Below are 27,962 nucleotides of genomic sequence, written 5' to 3'. Positions count from 1 at the left end.
CTAATTATACCCATTTCAAAATTTTGCTAAACTACTCATCATGTCCATATGCAAAAGATGCACACTTGATCATTTAAGTGCAATTGACTCATAAGTTCACATTTATATATATTTAAATATAATTCAAGAACTCAAAGATTTATCATAATAACATTCTTTAATTGATTCTTTATTATAGAATAATAACAAAAAGCTCAGTAGGAAAATTTAAAATTTTGCAAAAACTAACAAAAGTTACTAAATTCATGGCATTTAAAAGATAAAGGAATTACTCTAGTTCTCCTCCCCCACACTCATTTTAGACATTTTCCTTAATGTCTTAAGCATAAAATAAACAATCAAAGAAGAAAAAGATAGAATACTTCCTTCAAAAATTTGAGTGTCACTTTGTCGCCATTATACATAAGTAATACCATTCCCTAGACACCTTAAATAAACTTAAAGAATCATGATTGACAAAAGACATGTTAGCTAAAATAAAATACTTAAATTAAAACATAATCATAAAGTTATGATTACAAAATAAAGTCATAAAAGAAACCCTAATTGGCTAGAAAGCATAGAAATCCTAAGGTAACTAGAAACAAAAAGAAAGTTCCTAAGGTAGCTAGATAGCTAAGTCCTAATAACACAAAAATGAAAACCTAATACAAAACTAAAATTAATGATGAGGTGGGGACAATAATGGTGATGGAGCATCAAAGTCAACTGATTTGAAGTAGTAATCGAGTTTGTATGCTTATTGGCGTTGACTCCTCTCCATATTAGCCAAACGAGAATCAAATGCATCGAGTCGTTGGTTAAGGTTGGCGTTCATAGTGTGTAGTTGATTTAATACCTATTTCCAACCTTGACTACCCCATTCTTGTCCTCTACTATCTTTATTATTCAAATTCGCCTCCCTATCATCTCTTGGTGGCTCATCTCTTGCCACACTACTACTATCTCCACTTGATTCGTGCTTAAAAGTAATAGAACCACCATGATAATTAACTAAATTAGCTCTAATCAAAGCATTAATATCTAAGTTGCCTGTGGAGGGTAATGCCTCATAAGAAGAAGACTCTAGATCAAACTACAAAGCTATATGGCCAAACCAGTAACAATATGTCCTAATCCAATACAATTCTTAGGTCTAGCCAGTGTCTTTAGTAAACTTTGCATAATGAAATATGCCGAAGAAATAGATTTATGGGTATCTAAACACCATAAAAGATTATGCTTTTACCTCGTCATTTTATTTGTCTCTTTCCTACCAAATTTGCCTCCACATATAAATTTTGATATAAGCAAATAATAAATGATCATTAAAGACATTATTTGGCATATTATTAACATCATATTTGTCTTGACTTATGATTTTTTTCCAAAATTTTCCAGCATTAAACTTATGATTTTGCTCACAAATACCTCCTTTCTTTAACCCAAAAGCTTAGACAATTGTATTACAAGTAATAGTATAGTTATGCCCTCTTATCATTGGAAGGATCATATTATACAGTTGTGAAAAACTCTAAGTCTAATTAACTATATGATGGTAATGATTTGAAAGCAAAATCCTTCCATCCTAGTCTATCTAAAAGGATCATCATTCTCTCAAAAAGATTCAACTTAACCAGAGAAAGAGCATCTAAAAACTTACATGAAACTTGCTCTCTTGAAGCAAGGCTAAGGAATCGATTGCCCTCTTCGTGGGAGTAGATATCAAAAGATGCTCCATAAGTTTCCATTAAATTTGGTTCTCGTCATGAGAGCTTGAGACTATTTCCTTTTCCTTGTCCTTTCTTTTTCTTATCTTTGGAGCCATTATTGACTTTTGGAATAGGTATAGTAGAGATTAGGAGGTAGAGATCTTGAAATTTTAGAAAAAAAGTTAAGGTTATTTGTAGAGAAAGAAAGAAAAACAAGGAGAGAGAAAATATAAGGTGATGTAAATGGAGGAAGGTGATGTGAGAGAGAAAAAAGAATGTATTTATATGTGAGAGGTTAGGGTTTATTAGTAGTGTGTTTGAATTACAATAAATAACTTTTAAGTTATTATTTTTTAGTGCAAAAATTAACAACTTTGAATACTAATATAATTCATATTAATTTATTTTTATTTTTCTAGAAATAATTTAAAACAATAATAATAAAATGTTAATCTTTGGATTATACAGTGCCTCATGCGCCTGGTGGCTCCTCTGTGAGCTCGTGGTGTGCATGATGGAGCCGCTCCTGTGTACCTTGTGAGCTTGTTCACGCCTCATTGGATTGGTTGCTGCGTGTGGTCCGCCACCTCGTGACTCGCCCGCTACCTCATGGCTGACTTCCTGCATCTCGTCGTTGGGTCGCGTCTGTCCTCCTCAATGAAGCTGCAGCGCATCGCGTTGCTTGCGTTGAGTAGCACAAGCCTCGTGGCTACTCTGCGACCTCATGGAGGGCACTGTCCTTCTTTATTGTCGCGTTTGCCACGCTCGCGAAGACTTCCGTGGCTCACATATGCCTCTACTCCTAGTTGTTGCTGCTTGACTGCTACGGGCCTGTGACGTCCCTGTCGTGCCTCTATTGCGAGCTCATGTGAAAATTTCGCTGCCGCAACGTAGCTCACTCAAAAATTAATTCTTTTCAAAGTAGTTTTAATTTCTTCCAAATACATCTTAGGGGTTATTAATTAGTCAAAAATATATAATTAAGTGGTTATTATATTTTAATATTTAAATATATTCAATTGATTAGAAATGAAGAACTTTTAGCAATTTTGAACTAAGTTCTTAAATTTTATTAATAAATGAATAAAAATAAAATTTGAATGAAAAATTTAAAACCTAAAACTATCTAATATGACTCTAATAAAATTAAAACTAAATTCCTAACTAAAGATAAGGAAGCTTAAGGAATTTCTACATCCTAAACAAATTATATTTCCTTAGACGTCCTCTCCCTCTTTTTGTTGTCGGTGGTGTGCTATCCTTTCTTAGGCGTCCTCGACCTCTTTTAGGCATATTTGGTTCGTTTACGTTATATTCATTCTTTTTTGGACGTCCTCTCTCTCTTTTTGAGTAGGTAGTGATGTCACCCTCACTTTCCTCCTCCAAATCTTCTCCTCCCGAAGAGATTTCATCAATTAAGTACTTCTTTTGATATATTTTTTCAGAATTCTTAATTTCTATTATTTTCTCAAGAGTGAGTGGCCTCTCCATAGACCTTAGGTAGGCTCTACGATAAGCATAAAAGGCGGTGATCTCTTCAGGCCTAAGGTCATACTCCGTCCTAAGCCTTTTCCTTGGGCGCCAATTCTTAGAAAATCCAAGTGGAGAGAATGGTGTAGGTGTGGGCCTTTTAGCTCTTTCCTCATGCATTGACGTTATTCTTGAACTATATGGCATTGATGGTGAATGGAATGGTATAGGTGCCCTCCTTCTAATTTTTTCAGATTTTCTAGAGGCAAGTCTTGAGCTTAATTGCTTGGACTTGGGTATAGAGAGATTTGCTGGAGGTGAAGGTGGTGGAGAATTTACCTCCTCTTTGAGGCTTCCTTGCCTAGAGTTCATAATTATAAAGAGCTATGAGAAGAAAGAAAATTATTTAAAGTAGCTCTTAATAGAGGGAAGGAAGGGTGTATATATAGTAGTTCTTAATGGAGGGGAGGAAGGGTCTATATATAGTGTTTCCTTTAATCCAAGTTCGTTTAGGATTTGGTTATGTGTAGTTTTTAGGAATTAAACTCCTTATTTGCCCCTTGCTTGCTTGTCCTAATCCTACAAGGAAACATAAATCCTAGTTCTTAATAATTTTCTACATTTATATGCGTAATAATTAAAAATAAATGATCCTTATGTAATACACATAATCTCATAAACATTTGAAACACAATATTAACTAGAAAATTAAGTGTTACCACATAAAGTTCCTCTTTTGTACTTGATAATCATGTATGTGCTAGGATTCTTGAATCACTTGTAGGTTCCTAAATAAATAAGAAAAACACTTAAAATTAAAACTTAAATCATAAAATAATAAAAATATAAAAGATATAATATACAAGTGCTAAATTTTATTGTCTATAGCTAGACATTGACGAATTTGGTTAATTTGGTGGTGCATCAATGCACTCCACTTCATGTCCATAAGCCATTCCTTCATAGTATAGCTTTAAACGATGGCCATTTACTTTGAATTATTCTTGAGTCTTATTATTACGTAATTCAACCACACCATGGGGGAAGACCATTACCACTTTGAAGGGGTCATTCCATCTTGATCTAAGCTTTCCTAGAAAAAGTTTAAAACACGAGTTAAATAATAAAACTTTCATTCTAGGGACAAAAGACTTACAAAGTAAATTCTTATCGTGTTGCCTTTTTTCTTATCGTGTTGCCTTTTGATCCTTTTTTGTATAGTTTGGCATTCTCATATGCCTCACTATACATTTCTTCTACCTCGTTAAAGTGCAATAAGTGCTCTGCACCTACTTTGGTTAAGTTCATATTAAGCTCCTTAATAGCCAATATGCTTTATGTTCTAATTCGACCAGTAAATGGCAAGCGTTGCCATACACTAGTCTATAAGGACTCATTCCAATTTGTGTTTTATAAGCCGTGCGATATGCTCAAAGGACATTGTTCAAATGTATAGCGCAATCTTTTCTAGATTATCATACTTATTTCTCAAGTACTAACTTAATTTGCCTATTACTGAACTCCACATGTCCTGATGTTTGTGGATGATAAGGGGTTGCAACTCTATGAGTTACTCCATATTTCTTAAGTAAGGCGCCAATTGCCTTGTTGCAAAATGAGTTTCCCCATCACTAATGATTGCTCTAGGTGTTCCAAACCTGCTAAAAGTATTGTCCTTTATGAATTTGCATATAATATTAGTATCATTAGTTCGGATAGCTATTGCTTCTACCCATTTTGACACATAGTCAACAACAACAAGTATATACTCATAAACATGAGAAGGTGGAAATGGTCCCATAAAATGAATGCCCCACATATTAAACAATTCAACCAAAAGATTAGAAGTTTGGGGCATTTCATTCCTTTTGCTAATATATCCACTTCTTTGGCATCTATCACATTTAGCACAAAAAACGTGAGCATCCTTAAATAATGAAGGCCAAAAGAAATCTGATTGAAGAACCTTATAGGCTATTTTTTTACCACAAAAAATGACCTCCACAATGCATCTCATAGCAAAAAGCAGGAATGCTTTATTGCTCATCTTCAGGAACACATCTTTTAATCATTTGATCCAAACAATGTTTAAACAAATACGTGTTATCCCAATAATAATTTCTACACACATATAAAAATATTTTCTTTTCTTGCCATGTTAAATTAGGTCTCATAATACCATAAGTCAAATAATTTATAATGTCAGCATATTATAGCTCATGATTAACTACAAATAATTATTCTTCAGGAAAGGTCTCATTAATTATTCTTTTAGAACTAGTGTTATCAAAATCAGGAATCAACCTCGAAAGATGATCATCAACCACATTTTCACTACCTTTTCTTTTTATCTCTATCTCTATATCAAATTCTTGCAATAAGAGCACCCACTTAATAAGCCGTGGTTTAGCATTAGGCTTAGTTAAATGATATCTCAAAGCTACAAGATCTAAAAATGCATAATAACTTTAGATCCCACCAAGTAAGATATAAATTTGTCTAGTGAAAATACAACAATTAGAAATTTTTTTTTCAGTTCTTGAATACTTCATTTGGGCATCATCAAGAGTTTTGTTAGCATAATATATGACATGTAAAGCTTTATCAATTCTTTGGCCTAAAACTGCTCCTATAGCAATAATCAGATGCATCATACATTATTTCAAAGGGAAGAGAGCAATCAGGTGCCATAATAACAAGTGCACTAGTCAATTTTTCTTTCAAAATATCAAAAGTAGAAAGGTATGCATCATCAAAAATAAAGTTAACATCCTTAGCCATCAATTCAGTTAAAGGATGAGCAATTTTAGAAAAGTCTTTAATAAAATGCCTATAAAATTATGCATGGCCAAGAAAACTTCTAATGCCCTTTATTGAAGCAGGAGGGGACAATTTGGCAATTAAATCAATTTTTGCCTTGTCGACTTCAATACCTTTACTAGAAACTACATGTTCTATCACAATACCATGCTTAACCATAAAATAGCACTTTTCCAAACTCAAATTCAAGTTACACTTGATGCATATTTCAAGAACACGAGTCAAATTACTTAGACATGCATCAAATGAGGAGCCAAAAACTAAAAATCATCCATAAATATTGCAGGTGCGTTGCAAAGTCCAAATGGCATCCTCCTAAACACAAAAGCTCCAAAGGAACATATAAAAGTTTTCTATTCTTGATCTTCAGGTACAATGGTTACTTGAAAGTCCATCAAGAAAACAGTAAAATCCATGTCCTACTAAATGCTCTAATATTTGACCAATAAAAGGAAGAGGAAATTGATCCTTCTTTGTTACAGTGTTTAGCTTCCTATAATCAATACACATTCTCCACCCTGTAGTCATTCTTGTAGGAACTGACTCCCTTTTTACATTCTTGACAACTATAATACTTGACTTTTTAGGCACTACATGAACAGGGCTTACCCAATTACTATCAGCTATAGGGTATATAATACCCTCAACTATTAATTTTTGGACTTCCTTTCTCACCACCTCTTTCATGTTAGTATTAAGCTTCTTTGGGTATCTCTAATAGTTTTGGTATTTTCCTTTAAAATAATCTTATGCATACACATTGTTAGACTAATACCCTTAATATCAAAAATTTCCTACCCAATAGCTTTCTTAAGTCTTCTTAATTCTCTAACAGTTAACTATTCCTCTGAAGGAGAAAGATCATAAGCTATAATTACTAGGTATGTATTCCCTTTCCCAAGAAGATGTATTTAAGTGTATTAGGCAACTCATTAAGATCAAATTCACGTGGTTCATTAGTAATTTCGAGTTCTTTTCCAATAGAAGAATCTAAAGGTTCAATAGTGCTTTCATTAAGTGATACTGGAATAGCTCGTCTAACTTATCATGAAAGTCTAAGACTTCCTCGTTTAAGTTTTCTTCAACTTTTTCCAATGTTAATGCAACTTCTAACTTATCATCTATCCTGTAAATATATTTCATAAATAAAATAATTTATACAATCAATGTATTAACATTCATCAACTGAAATGCTAGGAGATAGAGTTAAAGAATCAAATACTTTAAATTCTATAGTATCCCCTAAGACTGTCATAGTCAACTTCCCATTATGCAAATCAATAATTGTTTTGGTAGTTGCTATGAAAGATCTACCAAGGAGTATTATTTGCTCCTTATCCCTTGTTGGTGTATTTTCCATGTCAAGAATCATAAAGTTAGCAGGGATTATTAGTTTTCCTGCCTGAATCAACAAATCCTCCACTATGCCTCTTGGATACTTTATCGATCTATCAGCCAGTTGTAAAGACATGGTAGTTAGCTTCAAGTCTCCCAAGCTAAGTTATGCATATATTGAATATGGCATCAAGTTGATGCTTGCTCCCAAATCCATCATGGCTTTAGCAATTTTTTTATCCTCCATTGTAATATCAATGGTAAAGCTCCCAAGATCTTTCATTTTAGGGGGTAATTGTTATTGAAGAATGACACTTGCTATTTCTGATACTATAATTTTTTCATTATTCCCAGATTTTCTTTTGTTGGAACTTAGCTTCTTGAAAACTTGGCATAAGCTGGCATACTTCTAATAATATCCAACAAAGGCAAATTAATGTTAACTTTAGAAAGCATATCAAAAATTTCAGAAAATTGCTTATCCCGTTTGCTTTCGTTCAATCTGTTAGGGAATGGAATGGGAGGCTTATAAGGCTCAACTGCCTTATGAAACTCAAGTCCTAAAAATGTCTCCTTGTCTTTCTTCTTTTACCCAAGATTAGGCTCTACTCTTCCTTCTTTTTGTACACCTGCTTCAGTTATTTTCACATCAAGCAGTCCATCTTCTTTTGATGTACTTGTATAAGAAGAACCTTTTTCAATTAAGTTGTCAACATTCTTATCAAATAATTCACCATCCTTAAGAATAATGATTGCTTTAGCTTGCTTAGGTTGACTTGGCGATTTCCCTTTCTAGTTTTCTTATACAGCTTTAGCAATTTGCCTAATTTGAATTTCTGATCATTTTCATGGAAGCTTCTATAGAATCAGTTTTCTTTTCATTCCTTTGCATTCTATCATGGGTAGCTATCATAACAGATTGGAGCCTTTCCTCCAAACTTGATTTTCTTTGAGGGGCTTGTCTTTGAATTGGGAATGGAGAGTTTTGATTCCTTGGGTATTGAGGCTCTTGGTCTTGATATTGGGACTGATTTTAGTTCCTCAATATTTATGTTGGGTTGTGGGCATTATTTCTCCAGAAAAAATTTGGATAGTTTCTCCAACCTGGATTATTCATATATGCCTAAGCAGATAAGATTCTATCAAATTAACCTGTTCATAATTATTTCCTATATAAGTCTCATAAGATGAACAAACATTAGCACCATGACCATAAACATCACATATACCATATACCTCATTGATTAGTACATTTTGAGTTGAAGCAAAAAATTTAACTTGTTTAGTTAATTCAGCTATTTGCATACCCATCTCATTATTAGAGACAACTTCATTCACTCCTACTCTTTTTATTTTCACTCTTTTGTTGTGAATTGGCTAATATCTCAAAGATATCATAAATCTTATCAGCAATTTTTTCTAACGTAGTACCCCTAGCTGCATTATCAACCATACATTGATATTGTTATGTTAAGCCATCATAGAATGATTGGTTAGTCACAGGAAGTGGGTATCCATGGTGTAAGCATTGCAGTAAAAGTGATTTGAAGTGATCCCATGCTTCATGAAAGGATTCAGTATCCTTTTGATAAAAGTTAGAAATTTCAGCCCTTAATTCTTTGGTCTCTTAATGTGAGTAAAATTTACTCATAAATTTTTGATAAACTTCATCCCAAGATCTCAAAGAATTATGAGGCAAGGTCATTAACCAAGCCTTTCCTTTCTCTTTTAATGAATAAGAAAAACATCTTATCCTTAATTGGTCTTCATTTAGTCTAGATAATGGGAATGTATGAACTATAGCATAAAATTTCCTAATAAATGTTAGTGCATTCACTAAGCATACCATAAAATAAAAGAAGCACATAAAAATGAATTTCTTAAGTTCATAATTCCTGGATGCATTACTGAGAATTATGCATGAAGTAGTGTTACTAATTATGGGATGAGCATAATCTTTCATACCATTTGTCTTTGACCTGCAACTTCTCTTTGGTCATTAGCCATTATTTCCACTTCTTCTTCAAATCCTCCCAGAATCTAAGATCAAACTTGCCTTTATTTCTTTTGATGCTCTAATATAAAGAAAAGGATCCCATCTCCTTTTAAGATGGGAATTTTTAGTGATATTCAATCGCCCGGGATGCCTATTTTATTAAGTTCGGAAAGATCAAGCCAAGCTATTTGGCAAGGGCCTGGCGACAAGGGGATTTATTTTAAGAAGATCTAGATCTAACTATTATTATTACTTTTTTCTTAATGTGACTCATAGCTACCAGTTCAATCATTGCTTCTCCTATTACAGACTATCTTTCCTTCAAATTCTTCTTCTCTTTGAGGTACAAACTCACTCTTTACTTCTTAGTCTTCCTCTACCTTTTTAACAGCTGACCTCAAGTTTTAGGGATTTTCAGTTGATGAATCACTTGATCTTTATTTTTCTGCTAGGCATAAAAAATCAAAGAAATAAAATCTCAGATTAAAAAAAAAACTTAAAAGCAAAATTTAAAGACAAAACAAAAATATATGCACATGCAACATACAAATACACAAGAAACAAAACTTGATAATTGATCAATATAATATTGACACAGTTTCCTGGCAGCGGCACCAAAAACTTGATATCTCAAACTTAGTACTTGCAAGTGTACAAACTAAATAATAGTACGGGCAAATTAACTACAAGGTTGATCTCACAAGGACTGCAGAGCATATACTATAAAGACCAACTATCACATAAAAATATTAAAAATAAATTTAAATACTCTAAGCCAATGTTTGAGAATAGTTTTAGAGTTTATAAAAAAAATTAAACAAACCAGAAAATAAATATGCAGATGAATGATTAGTGTAAACTATATGATAAAATAGCATTTAGTCTAGCTTATACTTCGTTATCTCTTATTTTCCTTTAAGCTTAATCTAATGAATGAGATGGTGATGTGCCTTTTTCCTAAGTCACTCAAGCTAATGATGTAACCTAGGTTTCTTATACCAACATAGATTAAAGTAAAGATGGTGTTTCTAATACTCTTAACCTAAAGATTCTATAAAAAATATTACTATTAAATTGATATGATGGTCAATCAACAATAATAAATGAAACTAATATAGGTATGAAGATAAAGAAATCATTCATTAAAATCATAATAAATAAGCTTCATACATAAATAAAAAGCTAAAGTAAACACTAATGGAACTTAGTCCGACATATTTAATCCAACGGCCATTGTAATTAAATAGAAAGACATAAGAAATATAAAACAAAAAATTAAAGCTTCCTCAAAATCCAAAAATTCTTCAAGGGATGAAGAAGATTGATCCTCACTCTCCACGTCCTAAAAAGCTTCTTTGATCCTTGAAAGAATAATGCAAAGCTAACTCAGAGTTGTAGAAGATGAATTGTAGAGAATTCACATAGAGAAGAATAATAGATTGATGCCCCTTGTTTAATTGATCTCCACTTCCTGTAGAGATTCCCTTTTTTGCAGAGTCCTTCTCTAAGCACAACACTGCTATAGTTATCCTCTTAACTATCCTAAATAAAATAAACAACTTAAAAGGTAATTATTCTTAATTACACAATAACTAATTAATTTCCCCTTGTGGGCCTTCATACATTCGGGTAGGCCTATAATATTGGTAGTCCATGTGTCTTTATTCTGAGCCTTCTACAGCAACAATCTAATTAAAGCGCATTTATGTATTTTTTGCTCATATTCTCCTTCTTTGGCTATTGTTACCTGAAATTAGACAATAAGGCTAAAGTGAGATAATAAGCACATATTTCCACATATTATGTATATAAAATATACTAATAAATTACTAAAATGCCTTAATTATATATACATAATATGAACCTATCAATTGACATAAGACATTCAAAAGATCCATTAGCAATTTTGTGTAGGTTAATTGTATAGGTATTGCCAAATCTTTCTCCTCTAAAGATTTCCTTGTCATTTCTTAAGGAAGTGACTTGGCAACCTTTAGAGTCAAAGATGACTTTGTTACCTTTATCACACAATTGACTTATACTCATCATGTTATGCTTCAAACTATCAACAAGAAGAACATTATCAATGAGAGAAGAGTCTTTCTTACCAATGGACCCAATGCCTACAATCTTACCTTTGGCATTGTTTCCAAAAGTTATCTTTCATCCATCAATTTTCTTCAAGTGAGAGAAGAGGTTGGCATATCTCGTCATGTGCCTTGAGCAACCACTATCTACATGTCAATCTCCTTCTTTCAAGGTTGACGTGAAGCATACCTATAAAAATAAAATTAAGTTCTCTCTCTTTTAGTTACTTAAACCATTTTGGATCCTTTGGAGTTAGCCAAGAAGGTTTCTCCTAGTTGGGGTTATGCCTTCCTAATATGACAAAATATGTTTTTGTGCCCATTCCTCATGCAATAGTGACATTTGATATTAGGATTGAATTTTCTTTTGCTCAGATGTCTATTTGCTTGAGGCTTGAGTCTTGTTGCCTTCTTAAAATGACTATGCATACAAGAGCAAGTTTTAGATGAATGATTTTTTTCCTTGTTCTTATACATGTATGCATGATTAGTTCCTTTGAGCTTAGTCTTTGGAACTTGTGAAGCTTTAGCCTTCCTTTTGGGAGGTGAAGCTTTTGTGTGCCCCTTGGACTTTATATCAACATCCTCAATTGAAGAGATTTGTGGTGTTAAGGCTTTGATAATTTAGAAGTGGAAGGGAATGAAGTAGATAATGATGCACCATTAAAGCCAAGCCCATATTTTATCAAAGGAGGTCTTTGAGACACAATTAAAGTGTTTAAAGCTTCCTTTCCCTTATGAAATCTTGAAATGGAGCTTCTTAATTTCTCAACCTCTACCTTTAAAGAATCATTCTCTTTTAGAAGAAAATTTAAGGAAGAGGTTTTAGATGACAACTCATTTAAAAATTTTTTAAGGTTATCATTTAAAAGAGTTAGCAAAGAAATGTTTCTTTTAAGCTCATTTAAATCTTGCTCAAACTTAAAGCATTTTTCTTTGTAAACTTTCATTCTCAAAGTATATTTTTGCATTTCAAATTCATGACTTCAAGCAAGTCATCATCATCCATGCAAGAAAAATCTTTTTCACATTCATGATTATCACAAGAGTGAGATATAGAGCATACCTCATTTGGCTCATTCTCTTGTGCTATGAAGCAAAGATTGGCTACCTCCTCATCTTCTTCTCCACTTGTTAAAGAGTCATCCTATGTTGCCTTGAAAGCTTTTCTCTTCTCCTTTTCCTACTCAAACTTCTTCTTATTCTTGCTCTTGAAGCAATCGGCTTTAAAATGTCCTTGCTTCCTACATCCATAGCAAGTGAGATCATTCTTTTTCTCCTTGCTTTCCTTGAAGTTTGAGTTATTTTTGGAGCTTGAGAAAGACTTATTGAAGGGCCTCTTGTCCTTTCTTATATTCCTCATGATTTCCTTGACCCTTTTGGAAAGCATTGCAAGCTCTTCATCCTCATCTTCACTTGATTTGGATCCACTAGAGCTTTCACTCTCTTGAGGCTTGGTGGAGCTTTTGAGAGCCAAGAAGTCTCTCCCTGTCTCCCTTTCCTTCTCTTATTCTTCCTCCTTCCTAAGGGTCATCTTATGAGTAAGGAGGTTTCTAATGAGTTCATCCATTAACACCTTCCCTAAGTTCTCATTAGCTTCTCGTATACTTGCTACTCTTGAACCGTAGTCCTTAAGTGGTAGAGCCTTAAGAATCTTGTTGTTGATGTCAACAAACTAATAATGCTTGCCTAACTTTCTAAGGTTGTTGATGATGGTAAGAATCTGGTTTGTCATGTCAATGATGCTCTCATTAGGCTTCATCTTGAAGAGCTCATACTCTGTCACAAGTAATTGGATCTTCTTGGGCTTGACTTGTCTTGTACCATTATGGTAGTTCTCCAAGGTCTTCCAAATCTTGTAGGCGGTTGGTAGATGTTGAACCCTTTCACACACCTCTCTAGAGAGTGAGCTAAAGAGGATGATCATAGTCTTCTTTTTTCATTTGCTTTACTATGAGCATCCACCCACTCATCTCTATCAAGAGGAATATCTATTCTATCTTTTTACTTGGTTGGGGGCTTCCACTCCTTCTTTACGCAATCCCACGCATCCACTATATCGCTATCCATGTAGATTTCAATCTTGTACTTCCAATGGGCATAATCAGACCCATCAAAGTAGGGTTTTAGATGGTGGATTTAACCTTTGACTCTTGCACTTAAGCTTTTGATGAAGAGTACTAAGGTCTGACACCATTTATCTGCCCTTATGAGCCAAGAATGGGGGTTGAATTGGTGAATAGAGAAAGGATGGTACATTGAAAATTTGATTAAAAGAGAACGAGTAGTGAGTAAGAAGAATAGCACACAAGGAATTATAGTGGTTCGAGTGTTAACAAAACCTACATCCACTCCACAATTTACAATTGTGTATTCACTATACTTGTATTTTTACATTTGAAATTCAAGCTCACTCCCAACTTAGTGTTTTAGAGCTCGCACTAAACCTTACAAATTTGTGTTTCTTAGGCTCATACACAATCCTTAAAAGAGTTTTCCTAGGCTAACCCTTAAACCTTAACCCAAGTGTTTTGGCTAACACTAAAACCTCATAAAAACATTCAAGCTCTTACAACAACAAAGAATGAGAATTATTAATTGCAAGATAGAAAGAATTGAATGCACAATAATGTTGACTTATGGAGGTTGTTGATAAACCTCAAATGACCTTTTGATATGGTCTTTATAGGCTAAGAACCTCAAAGAGCCATTATGAGTAAATCCCTAAAAGTTCACATAATCTAGCTTTAAGACAATGCATTAAATGCACTTGTTAGGATGTAAATCGCGGTCGTGATTCTTGAGATGCCTCCAATGGCTATCTAACATTGCAGCATGGCATTGGCGGCTTTTTGATATGACTGTTGGCAGTTCGTAACAGTTACTTCAGTCTTCAATTTTCGCGGTCACGCCCTCCTGAGATTCGGTCGTGATTTCAAGCTTTTTCAAGCCAAAAGCTTCTACCTTAAAACTTCCACTTTTAGCGGTCGCGCCCTCTTGGTACGGTCGCAAATTTTAAAGTATTTTTACTTAAAATTATGCTACATCATTAAAACTCAAGAAAATATTAGTTCAAACATCAATTTGTTTGTTAAGATCAAAAGATAAAGGAAAAACTCATGTGACAAGGCACTAAGGCTAACAATCACCTCAACAGAATGGTATGATATAGAGAAAGAATAGAACCATTCTCGACATGACAAGAAGTATATTGAAGAGTAAACGCATGCTTAAAGAATTTTAGCCTGAAGCTATAGCTTTTTTTAGTTTATCTATCCAACAGGTGTCCTACAAGAAGTTTGCAAAAGTCTACACCACAGGAGAAATGGAGTGGAAAGAAGGCAACTCTTTCTCATCTAAGACTTTTTGGCTGTATAGCTTATATGCATATTCTATATGAAATAAGAATTAAATTGGATGATAAAAGTGAAAAGCTTGTGTTTGTTGGGTATGATGCAAAGTCCAAAGGCTACAACTATATAATCCAAAGAGCTAGAAGACTGTTATTAGTCGAGATGTCAAGTTTGATGAAGATGATTCTTGGAATTGGGAAAATCAAGATGATGATGAGTTTAGCCAAATAGGAGTTAATGAGCATCCTCATTGACCTCCCAAAATTCTAACACTTGTTCGTGATGATCATGATATACTAAGTTTCTTCGAAAGACCTCTTAAGATGAGGAATCTTGATGACATTTACGCAATCATTGATGAGATCAACGATACTGCTCTTTATTGTCTTTTTGCAGAATCAGAGCCTATTGATTTTGAAGAAGCAATTCAAGATAAAAAGTGCAGATTTTCCATGAATGAAGAAATGAAAGCAATTCAGAAGAATGATACATGGAAATTGTCAAACCTTCCATAAATAAGCAAGTTGTTGGGTCAAATGGATTTATAAAATTAAAAAGAATACAGATGGAGAGGTGGAGAAATTCAAAGCTCAACTTATTGCAAAAGGATTCAACCAACAACACGGAATTGACTGTGATGAAGTTTTTGCATCAATTGCTCATTTAGAGACAATTCGATTAATCATTTCATTAGCTGCTCAAAAGAAATGGAAAAATTTTCAAATGGATGTAAAATTAGCCTTTTTGAATGGGTATTTAGAAAAGGATGTATATGTAGAACAACCAATAGATTGTGTTGTTAAAAGGCAAGAAAATAAAGTCTTGAAGTTAAAGAAGGCTTTGTACGGCTTGAAGCAAGCACCAAGGGCATAGTACAGCCGGATTGATGATTACTTTAGAAATAAAGAATTCATAAAGTATCCACATGAATATGGCCTTTATGTCAAGAAGAAAGAGAATGGTGATATGCTGATTGTTTGCTTGTATGTTGATGATTTAATCTTTACAGGAAATAATTCAATAATGTTTGAAGAATTCAAGGAGGAGATGGCTGAAGAGTTTGAGATGATAGATATTGGCCTTATGTTCTATTATCTTAGAATTCAAGTGAAGCAATCAGATGAAGGCATTTTTGTTTCTTAAAAAGGCTATACAAAGAAAATCTTGAAAGAATTCAACATGGAGAATTGTCAAACTGTCATTACACCTGTGGAGTGTGGAGTTAAGTTATCAAGATTTGATAATGGCCTGATATTCTTTATGGAGTTGGACTTATTAGTCATTATATGGAGGCACCAACTAGTTCACACATGAATACTGCCAAAAGAATATTGAGATATATTAAAGAAACTTTAGATTATGGACTGATTTACACCTCTTCTGAAAATTTCAGTTTGGTTGGTAATTGTGATAGTGATTAGGGAGGAGATGTGGATGGTTGAAAGAGTACTACAGGTTTTGTGCTTTATATTAGAGATGTTGCGTTTACATGAAGTTCAAAAAAAATAATCTATTGTAACTCTTTCAACTTGTGAAGCAGAGTATGTTGCAGCTGCTACGTGTGTCTACATAGTTAAGAAAGTTGTTGGATATGATTATTTCATAAGAAGAAGCAAGTGAAATTTTTTTAATAACAAGTCAGCCATAGCATTGGGGAAGAATCCTATTTTTCATGATAGGAGCAAGCACATAGATAGAAGGTATCATTTTTTTAGAGAGAGCATTAACAAGAAGGAAGTAGAAATGAAGTATGTGAAGTCCCAAGATCAAGCTGCTGATATATTCATCAAGGCTTTAAAGTTTGAAGATTTTGCAAAAATTAAAAGCAAAACTTAGAATAACTAAAATTTGAGTTTAAGGAGGAGTGCTAGAAACTAAACTTAAATTAATTACTCTTTATAGTATTTAGTATTAGAATGTTAAGAGTTATTTGTTATATAAAAGATTTTATGTCTAGGTTCATGAAATAATTACTTAATGGTTATATATTTAGAAAGCTAAAAGTTGGGTTCATGAAAAGTCATTGTCTTATGTGTTAAGTCTTGATGTTAGTATAAATATAATACAAGTTTTCTGTTTTGGTTATTAAGAAGAAGAAATAGAAAAGTGTTTTTCGTCTCCTTTTCCTCTGCAACACTTTCAGCTCTCTTCATGGAAAGAATGTTCTTCCTGTACAAATCCAATACATGCAAACAATTACCAACTGATAGGTTGTATGGGAAGCGGAACTTGAGTATGAGCTTGTTGACAAATCCTTCAACCTTTATACAATATAACGTAATTCAAAGTTCTCACTCATGATGAAAGAATATGAGAGAAAAATTAACAACAATATAATTAGTAATGTATATATAGACTTACCCTTTCTCTTCCGGATTCAACAGCAAGCAATTTTTCAAGAACCAAAATCGGTAGCTGATTTTCAAGCATCAACATATTATTGCGGATGAATGGCATGATAGAATATACCCCATGATTGCTAAAGATTAGATCATTGGGAGCATATATTCATTTTTTGTATGATCAATAGCAACTGATCGTAAAATTTCCAGCATGAAGCATCCATCAAGAATCATCAACTGTACAAATCTACCTGTATCATTATGCTATAGCACATCAAGCTCATGATAAGAGTCTTTTAAGCACTGCACTACTTCAGTTACAGTGTCAATGAACAACTGTAGAGGCTTCCTTGACCGCTTCACAAATTGAAGGAGTGCTCGTTTCTTGTGTTCTTCCATCAGCTTCACATTTTCCTCCCCATGGTGGTAAGGACCGAATGAGACTAGTTGAGATCTACAAGCTTCTTTGTTTGAGTCTACAACTTTTGCAGGTACTCTGTAAATTGAACTTCTGCTCAGGCGATCCTCCATCTCCGACGAAATATCTACCATATTCTCAAGGTCATTACAGAACTAAAGAACCTAATCATGTTGTTCTATTGCTCTACCAATTAGTCAACAGTTCTTTTAACACAAATGATGACAGAAACAAGACAGCCAAATAATGTATTTTATAGATCTCCGTCCTATTATAGAACATACAACACAACGCAGCGTTACTTTTTTATGGAGTTTTTTAATCAAAAAAAAAAGATATTATCTTTCTATATTCTTTTGCATTTCTCATAAAATAATGTCAAATTTTTAATTTATAACTAAATTGTTACAAATTTTAATTTTAATAATATCGATGAAATTTTTTCAGTTAATGTCTTTATGCCAAAAAAATAAATCGATATTGTTAGACTATTTAATTATATATTAAAAATTTGATACATTTTTATCACAAATTATAAAATTTCGCTGAATATGTATATAATTTACGCTGCTTTTAAAGAAAAATAACTTAAATTAAAATATTTAATAGTATGGTGATAATTTTACACAGTTTTTCTACCTTAAAAATCTGAAGTATTGTCTTGTGCATCAAAGTTTGCAGTATATTTTGTTTGCATTGCTGCACTACTAGACAAACAAGAATCAACTTTACAATGCAAAAAGTGATACAAACAAGCATTCTTGAAGTTGAAGAAGTGTACATAGGGATCCCTACATGAATTAATAATGAAGGAAATCATATGTCAAATAAGGTGAAAGCATTGCATTAATTCCTTTCTTGAATTAGGCGAGAAGTCTAAAAGCCTTTAAGTTATGACTGAAAAGGAAAATCAAGAGAGCAGAGCTAACGATCCTAACAGTACAAGTAGTGTAAGAAAAGACTCATTTACTAAAACATAGAATCCAAATTAGATAATACCAATGTAATGTAATAATTCCGATGCAGTCTAGTTCAGTCTGAAACCAGAGATCAAACACTTGAGAAAAAACAAGAGGAATTGCCAATTATATGCACACTGAAGGTATGCACCTTTCTGTCTATTATGTCCTTCCTCTCCAAACTGAAATAGGTTTGGTACTCAAAATTTCAATTACTATCTGAGCAGCACCCATGTAAGAAAACAGATATTTGTCATATAGTTTAAGGCCAAAGCTAATGCCATGCTTCCAGTAACTGTGATTGCTAAGACTTGGCTACAAAAATTTTAACAACAAACTATAATTCATCCTCATTCATCTATTACATTAACCCTATATATATATTCTGGAATATTCGAGATGCACGAAAACAAAGCATAAATTGCAAAGAACTGCATTCAAATACAATGTAGTTTCCCAGTATTAGATTTTTACCATATGACCCACAAGTGGAGGACAACATTATTGTTTGATAATTCTTGAAACATAAATTTCATCATGAAATAGATTCCGTCCGCTATTTAAATGATCTAGCCTGGGGATTTATTCAATTCAATTATCCATTCTAGCTTGACAAATTTTTCTTCATTCTACGTGAATACTTTTAGAAAAAACAAAAGACAACTAAAGCTGTCTATTTTTTATTAATTCTACATCGATGATCATGGATAGCGATCTTTGGTCTGCCTGATGACTCTCAAGATATATCTGAGTAAAAGGAACTTCACTTAGAGTCTTTGAGACCAAAAAAGACACAACTCATGTCTAGTCAAAGAGAATGAAATCTAAAAGGTTAATGGATGGAGTGATCTTGATCTACCTGGGACCAAAAAAGTTCCTTAGAAGTATCTATCTGAAACTTTACTACGACCTTGATTGTAATTCTTTTACGCCAGCTTAGGTTGCACAGAAATTCTAAAATGAATTACGTCCCCGTATCGAACACATTTCAAATACCAAAACTCTTTAGACACATTTCAGAAATTTAAAAAAATATTTTATATTTTTTTATATTTTTTATTTATTTTTAAACTTTTTAAAAAATCTTTCCATGAGTTGGATTTTCTATAAAAAAAAAATTTATTTTTCCTATTTATTTTACTTTCTACTTATAAATGATTCTTACTTTTTTTTATTATAAATTTTTTTATTATATTAATTTTTTTTAACTCATTATATTAATATTTTTAATTCTTAGTTGTTTTATATTTAAAAATCTCTATAAAGATCTTTTTTATATATTTTTTTTTCTCTTGGTCTATCGTAAAAAAACTAGTTTTTTAAATCTAATAAATATTAACTAGTAATTTAGTAGATAAGTTACACAATCTATTATTTATTACATACCAACATAACTAATTATATTAATTATACTAAATTTATATTTTTTATGATATAAAGACAATGATGCAGTACAAAATCTAGAATAGTTATTTATTTTATTATTATTATTATTACTATTATTATTATTATTATTATATAAATATTTTTCTAACGTTATATTTTCTAAAATTTTAGAAAATCTCGTATCCTGTGTCGTGTGCAACCTAGACGCAACTCTTTATAGTATTATTCTAGTAAAGAAATTCAAAACTTGATAATTGTGAAAAATACAAACACGTTTCAGTTACTAACGTTTAATCAAACTATTCGAAGGTTTATAACTGATTGATCAAGTTAAGAACATGACCTAGAAGATAATCATTCTTGCATCAGAACATGCTACCCTTTGGCAAGAGAAAACATATGGTCTGCCTTTGTAGATATGTCTATATATAAAATATAAAAGATACCTTAAATGCATAATAATAAATGAGAGTTATTATTGGCGCTTCCCGTTAGGTTTTTGGCACTCTCACCATCTTCTTAATTTTTTAAATGATCTTTATACTCCCTTTCTTTTTGAACTTTTATCTTTTATAGGTTTACTAAATTACTAGTAGTACCTATATTATTAGAATGTATGGTTTAAATTATTTAATTTTATATATCCTTTTAATTTGACATTCTCACTATCTTTTTTAATTTTTAAATATTTTTATATCATTTTTATTAACTCTCCTCTATCTCTCTCTCTTTCTTTTTTACAATGGCTACATCAAATATTTTTGGTCCTTCCTACACGGATTTCACCCTCTGGAAACTTAGAGCCGCTGACACCCCCTGAAAGTACTCAACTGGCAAACATCTAATTCTATTGTCCAAAACACTTATTTGAAGAAGATAGATGGAAAATTGGATCAAGCACTACACTTGGTTCAAAACATAGATCACAAGCTAGATACTTTTTCACAAGAAGTCCTACAACTGTACTCATCCCTGACAGCAAAGTATCAAGCTTTGGACGAATAACTCCGGATACCTCAGCCGATCACCCCCTCTTTTCTGCAAAAGCAAAAGGAGATTTCCCGGCTGAAGAAGCAGATAGATCAAATTGAAAATGATCTCCGGAAAAACCAGTCTGCTGCGATTCCAACTTTCATATCAGCAGCTTCAACCTCTTCGGCTATTGCTCCTTCATACTTTTTTTCTTTCCCTTTTCTTTCACAACCAGAACAACGACAAGAAACCATTTATCAACCCTTTGGCACATTCTCTCACCTTTACCCAAAAAACTCAGAAACCCAGCAAAAAAATTATTATTTAAATCTTTAAATTATTAGAATATTATTTTTAAATTATTTAGTTAAATTATTTTAAATTTTAATTTGTATCACTTTTTTTGTTAAAATTGTTAGATTTTATCACATTTTGTAATTATTAATTATAACTATGGAAAAAATTAAAAAGTGTAACAATATATGTATAACTTAAAACATAAATACATATGGCAAGAATCCTTATATATGGAAAATGCACAATATATAAAGTAGAGATGAACAAAAAAGGAACAAAAAAATAAAAATTGCATTGATTGAAAAATCATTTAAAATTGAAACTAAAAAGTTAATCTATCTGGTTGGTTCGGTTTTAACTTTTAAATTTTTTATTTAGTTTTTATTTTTTATTAAGAATATCTTTGGTTTAGAATTTTCAAATAACTAGTGAGCATTTTAATATTTTAAAGGGCATTTTTTTTATTTTTTTCTATAAACTAACATGTAATCTTGTTTTAATTTCTGAATGTTTATTTGTATATTTTTTAATACTTTCTTGCAAACAAATAAATACATTTCTAAGAATGTAACATCAACTTTTTCTTATAATTTTATACTATATCTTTTATTATCGTATATTTACCCTAGCATAATTGTGTAAATCACTAAATTGGTATGAATTTATACTACTGAGGTTTTTAGAATACATATAATAATAATAAAAATAACACACAATAAGAATCTCTTCTCCTTTATATATGACAATTTCTTTTATTGTTACTAATATATGGACAGGGAACAATAAATATACATTTTGGCTAATTTCCATCACCTAAACATCATGAAACATATAATATATAAGCTAAAATATAATTATTATTCAACATAATATATTTAAGAAAAATTTTGAATTTGAATTTTTGTAGCTATAATAACTATCATGAAATGTGATAGAATTTTATAATTTCAATAAAACACATTGTATAAATTAAAAATTAAAAAGTAAAACTAAAAAATTTATAATATACATTTTAATAATATATGTGCTATATAGTAATTTAGTAAACCTATAAAGGAGAAAAGTTGAAGTTGCTAAAGAAAAAGAAAGAGAGATAGAAAAGAAAAGAGAGGTATAAAGGACATTCAGAAAATTAAGCAGACACTGGGAGTGCCAAGAACCTAATGGGAAGTGCCAATAACAGCTCCCTAATAAAAATTCCTTTTTTATTTCTTTTTTTAATATAGAGACCTAACTAAAGTGGATGATCATCCTATAGTCCATTATTTTATAATGTAAAGGTAGGCCAGGGAGAAAGACTATGGAAAACAAGGGATGTTGATGAATGAATCAAAAACATTATCCATTCAGAATTGTTGTTTGTTCGTTGCATATATTTTATATTTAAATCTGTGTTTTTAGTTAATAAAATAATTAAAAGAATAGTGGTCATAATATCTGATATTAGTTTAGATTTTTAAAATTTCCTTCAATTACTTTGTAAGTCTATATAAAGGCACTTAATAATGTAGAGAGGTGTGTGTTTAATTTTGAGAAGTCAGTTATTTCTTTTGGTCCTGATACACTAATGTATCTTCAACATGATATTGTAAATTTTTTTGACATCTCTGTAGTTTCAGGCCATGATGTGTATCTGGGTTTGCTAACTTTCTCAATGCGGAATAAGCGATTGTAATTTGGATAAATTGGAGATAGAGTTCTTAACAGATTGAATTGTTGGAGTCATAAAATCTTTTCCATGGGTGAATGTGAGACATTGATCAAAACAGTAATTCAAGCTTTACCAATTTATGCTATATCATGTTTCCGTATCTCTTGATCTATTATTGCTGATATTGAGAGAGGCTGTGCTATTTTTGGTGGGAAATTGATGGAGACCGAAATAATACGCACTAGAAGACTTGGGGCTTTTTGTGTAAATCTAAAAGACTTGGTGGCCTTGGCTTTCGAGACCTTTCTCTCTTTAATAAGGCTATATTGGGTAAACAACTATGGAGAATTGTGACAAGACCCACTTCCTTAGTTACTCAAGTGCTCCGGGAGAGATATTTCCCTTAGGTCTATGTTGGATGCTAGGCTTGGACAAAACCCCTCTTATATATGGCGAAGTATTATTTGGAGCAGAGATCTTTTTCTTAAAGTCATCGAGTGGAGTATTGGAGATGGGGAAGGATTCAGGTGTATCATGATAAATGGTTGCCTAAGTTGTGTTCTTTATCTATATTTTCACCACTGACACTTCCTATGGATACTACTGTGTCTCACCTTCTATTACCTAATGGAGCATGGAACGTGAACCTTATTACTCAACATTTTCTTTCGCATGATGCTGACTCTATCCTCTCTATTCCGAGACCTCAATTTTCTTGTCTTGATCGGGTGTGTTGGCATTTTAAGAAGCGAGGTACCTATTCTGTCAAGAGCGTATATGAGCTTGGTGCTTTGCCAGATGTGCATCAGGCCAGTTCATCTTCTTCTCGGTTGCTGTGTTGGGGGAAGTATATTTGGAGCTTGAACTTGCCTCCTAAGATACGTATATTCTTATGGAGACTATATAATCATATACTACCTGTGTTTGCTTCTCTTATACGTCATCATGTCCCTGTTGTGCCTCATTGTCGTTGGTGTGGTTGGGAGGACGAGTGTCACGCTCTCTTTAACTGTTATGCCTCTATGAAAATTTGGAAAAATAGTCCATTTTATACCTTAGTTGTAAATCTAAAGAAAGATGTGATGCTCTATGGATGGTGAGGGACAAACTGTCACAAAAGCAGTTTGAGATATTTGCTTTATACTGTTGGATGGCATGGTGTATTCGAAATAACAATATAGATGACTTAGTGTGTATGCAAAAAGTGAGCTGGTATTTAATTGGGTATCAATGTTTTTGTTGGAGTTTATTGGAGTTTTAGCTTCAGCTTGGAGACACCAGGTTCCAAATGCAGCTAGTGACAGGTGGTCTCCTCCTCCTCATGGCCATCTAAAGCCAAACGTTGATGCATTTGTGGAGCAGACGGGGTTGTGTGATCTTGGGGTTGTAGTATGTGATAGTGAAGGCTCCTTACTGGCTGTTTTTGCAAAGAAGTAAGAACGGGTGGCTTTTGTGCTTATGGTAGAACTTTTAGCCATTTGAGAAGGTATGCGGGTATCGCTGGAATGTGGTTTCTTGGAGATGGTTGTTAAGTCGGATTCTGCGATTACGGTGGCCCTTTTACATTATGACAATGCCTCTCAAAGTGTAGTGTAATTTTATCTGATATTTTGTCTTTAGCTAGTCTATTTCCAACTTGTTCTTTTGTTGCTGTTAGGAGAGGTTGTAACGCTATTGCTGTCTCTTTAGCTAAGTTTGGTTTGAGACTTGATGAGGAGAGGGTTTGGCTTGAGGATGAATTCCTGATGTGGGTTCATTACCTTGCATTGGCAGATTTGCCTTAGATTTGTATGCTCTATGTATCCGTTTTTTTGGTGTACACTCTTTTTCCTTGCAAGATTTTTCCCTTTGGTTTTGCTTGGAAGGGATTTTAATGAGGCACCCATAGCATTGGTCTCCCTTTTCATATGAAGTTGATCTTTTCTCAAAAAAAATTATTCTACTCTTTATGAATTTTTTTATTCAATATTCTTTTTTTTTCAAAAACTAAATATGTGGTATGAGAGCATCAATGATCCTTTTGGCCCGTAAGAACAACCTTAAGTAAAAAGTTACTAAAGAATCATGAATCGATCAATTTCTTCAAAATAAATTTAATGGCTTCTCTAACAATTTTCACAGAAGAAAATATTAAGTTCTGGCTATAAAGTTATAATTTTTACAAGCTCTTGATTTCTGGAATTCAATTGAAAGTGATAGAGAACATACTCCATTACTTCAAAATCCCACTCTAGCCCAAATAAAAAATCATAATAAAAAAAAAGTCAAGAAATATAAGACTAAGACTTGTCTCTATTTCTCAGTCTCTGAAATAATTTTCATAAAGATCATGCAGTATTGAAAAAATGATTTAGAATTTGTTCAAAGAAGATTACCAAGGCAATGACCAAATAAGATTGATGCAAATTTTGAATCTTAAAAGAGAATCTAAGATTGAAAAGATGGAGTTTAAAGCGTTAAAAATTATGTTAACAAGCTTATGTTCATTATTAACAACATTCGATTGCTTGGTGAAGAATTTCTTGAGAAAAAAATAATTGAAAAAAATTCTTGTAAGTTTACCTAAAACGTTTGCCTAAATTCTTGTAAGTTTGTCTAAAAAATTTGAGTCAAAGATTTTATCATTTAAGGACACAAAAAAAACTTTTAAAAAATAATATTTACTAAGTCAATGCTCTTTAAGTTAAAATCATAAATTCTATTCTGGCTACCATTTCGGATTTTATTATTAGAGTGAAATATTTTAATACCAAAGAATATTCATTTTATATATATATATATATTATAAAATTTAATTTTAAATCATCAATATACAACATTACAAAATATTATATCTAAGTACAAAGTTTCATCAAATGAATTTTAAATTACAATATTTCAAAATAGACCATAATAACAGCCCCTTAGAAACTAAGTCCTCCCAATAAAAAATAGTTTAAGAAGAATAACACCACATTGAATATCTAAAAAGATAAAGGCGACAACAAAAAAGTCAAAGCTCATCGGTAACATACAAAAAGAGGATCTTAATCTGCTAGAGGATTGAACGAAATTTATTTTGAAGACGCTAAAATCTATAGGTACTTCTGGAATTTGTATCGGATAGAGTCATTTTTATCATCAAAGTAGGTCATTTTCTCATCTTCTATAGTCAATAAAGCATGGTGCTTCAATTATCTCCTAACTAAAATCATCTCCATCAAGAGGGCTAAGTTCTTTAGAAATCCATTCACCTAATTAGTCTATATGATCCATACTTATAGGATTCAAAGATACTTTTCTTTTGCCCAAATTCTGTAAAATAAATGATACGTTATAAGATGAAAATTAAATTAGAATCAAACCATTTTTCTTATAAAGTAATTTCCATACATATATTTTCATGATTACATAGTCTAGTTTTTTTCCTTTCTCTGAGCTTAATATTATAGTAAATAAAGACTAGATCATTCCACCTCTTGTGTTCAAGCCTATTTCACCTTTTAGAATGAATAAATTAAAAAATGATTCAATTCTTTTCACATCCAATTGCACTACAACATTGATTAAGCACTCCAATTGTAAACTTTAGATAGTATTTTTTTGCAAGCTTCTACTTGACCTGGAATTCCAGCAAGTTGATACTTGAGTTGAGTAATGCTCCCATCATTCATCCTCTTGCTACAATGAAGACGTATAGTATTAACTTTTGAATGAACAACTCCTCAACCATAAGCCCAAGCAAGATCATCTGAACATGTAGAGGCAGAGCTGTGGATGTAGCACCACTTGATGAATTCTCAGTCATTATCTGTTATAAGAAAATAATCAATGTAAGTTCAAAATATCTTATTGAGAAAAATTTGGAAAAGAAACATGAAAGTTAAAAAGTCCAAAAAGTTTTTATCGCGTCAAACTTATCTCTTTCAACTTTCAAGTCTACTTGTTTATACATGTTTGACAATTTCAATGTTTCGAGAAAATATCAATAATTTGATTAAATTCCATTATGATGTAAAGAAAAAGAATATTAATAATTTGATTAAATTACTAAAAACTAATTATTTGAATGATCCAAAATTTACCTTTTTTAATTTGTATAACTAGTTAAAGTTATTAATTATCAATATGTACCAAAAAGCATAACAACAAAAATTAAAGTCATATACTTCAGTAGGAAATTATAAATAGAATTATGAATTTAAAGAAAAATTAAAAATAGCTATTATTACCAAATAATATAAATAGATCACAAAAAAATAATTCAAATAGAAAGTAAAAAAGCAAGATGGTGTGATAGATAAAGATAAAGAGATGATTCGGCAAGGCGTAGTTGGGGTAGTGGAGTTTGGATTTTTGGGGCTTTTGGACTCCAATTCATTTTTTATGGGTTCAAACTACCCCTTTTCACAACAACTAATAATATTTTCACCTCAAAACAATAACTCTTACAATAATCTCCTTTTTACTTAAAAATATTTACAAAAATATGTTTTTTTTTCAATATCAAGAAAGTCATTTCTATGATAAGGACCTTTCTTACAAGGTTGTTTACATGCAATAGCAATATAATTATGAAAATGGGACATATGATTAGTGAATTTTTTTTTGCAAATAATTACATTTACTTTTACTTTAGTACCTATGTTATATAATATTTCTTTTATTATTTTTCAAAAATATATATTTCACATCAACTAATTAAATGATATTGATGACTTCCTCATGTTCTAATTATAAATTTGAAATTTTTATGCTAGGATTATAACACTTTCCAAAAATCTTATTATCTCCAAGTTAAAATTTAAAATTTATCTCATTCACTTTATACTATATAGTTGAGTTATCTATAATCTTGAGCTAAAATGATAGTAAATACTAACTTGATCATATACTATCATTATCTAGACCTATTTAAATACCCCACTTTGCTTGTTTTTTTAGTGTAGTTTAGTTTTGAAGATTTTATAAGATTATAAATTTCAGAATTTTACAAAATCAATAAAATTTATATCTCTAAAAACACAAGCTCACAAAAATCTCCTTCCAAGTTTTTTTTTTTTTTGTACAAATACAATATTCCTAAGAAATTTGAAAACAAATGGACGAATATGATTGTAAGATATGAGTTTCTTTATTTATATTATACCTATATTTTCTTTTTATTTTAGAGATTTTATGTTTTTTATAAAGAAAAGTATTTCCT

General features: G+C 31.8%; 1 non-coding gene across 1 annotated transcript; it reads left to right on the top strand.

Annotated features, from left to right (window-relative positions):
• Nucleotides 1-8,826: 8,826 nt before the first annotated feature.
• Nucleotides 8,827-8,934, top strand: LOC112533824. The gene has a single exon (XR_003078179.1). It is a non-coding gene; the product is annotated as a small nucleolar RNA R71 (small nucleolar RNA).
• The last annotated feature ends 19,028 nt before the right edge of the window (nt 8,935-27,962 follow it).

This window comes from Ricinus communis, chromosome 6, assembly GCF_019578655.1.
Source record: "Ricinus communis isolate WT05 ecotype wild-type chromosome 6, ASM1957865v1, whole genome shotgun sequence".
Lineage (NCBI taxonomy): Eukaryota > Viridiplantae > Streptophyta > Magnoliopsida > Malpighiales > Euphorbiaceae > Ricinus > Ricinus communis.
Note: the sequence above shows the minus strand (reverse complement) of the source record. Positions and strands in the feature narration are given on the sequence as shown.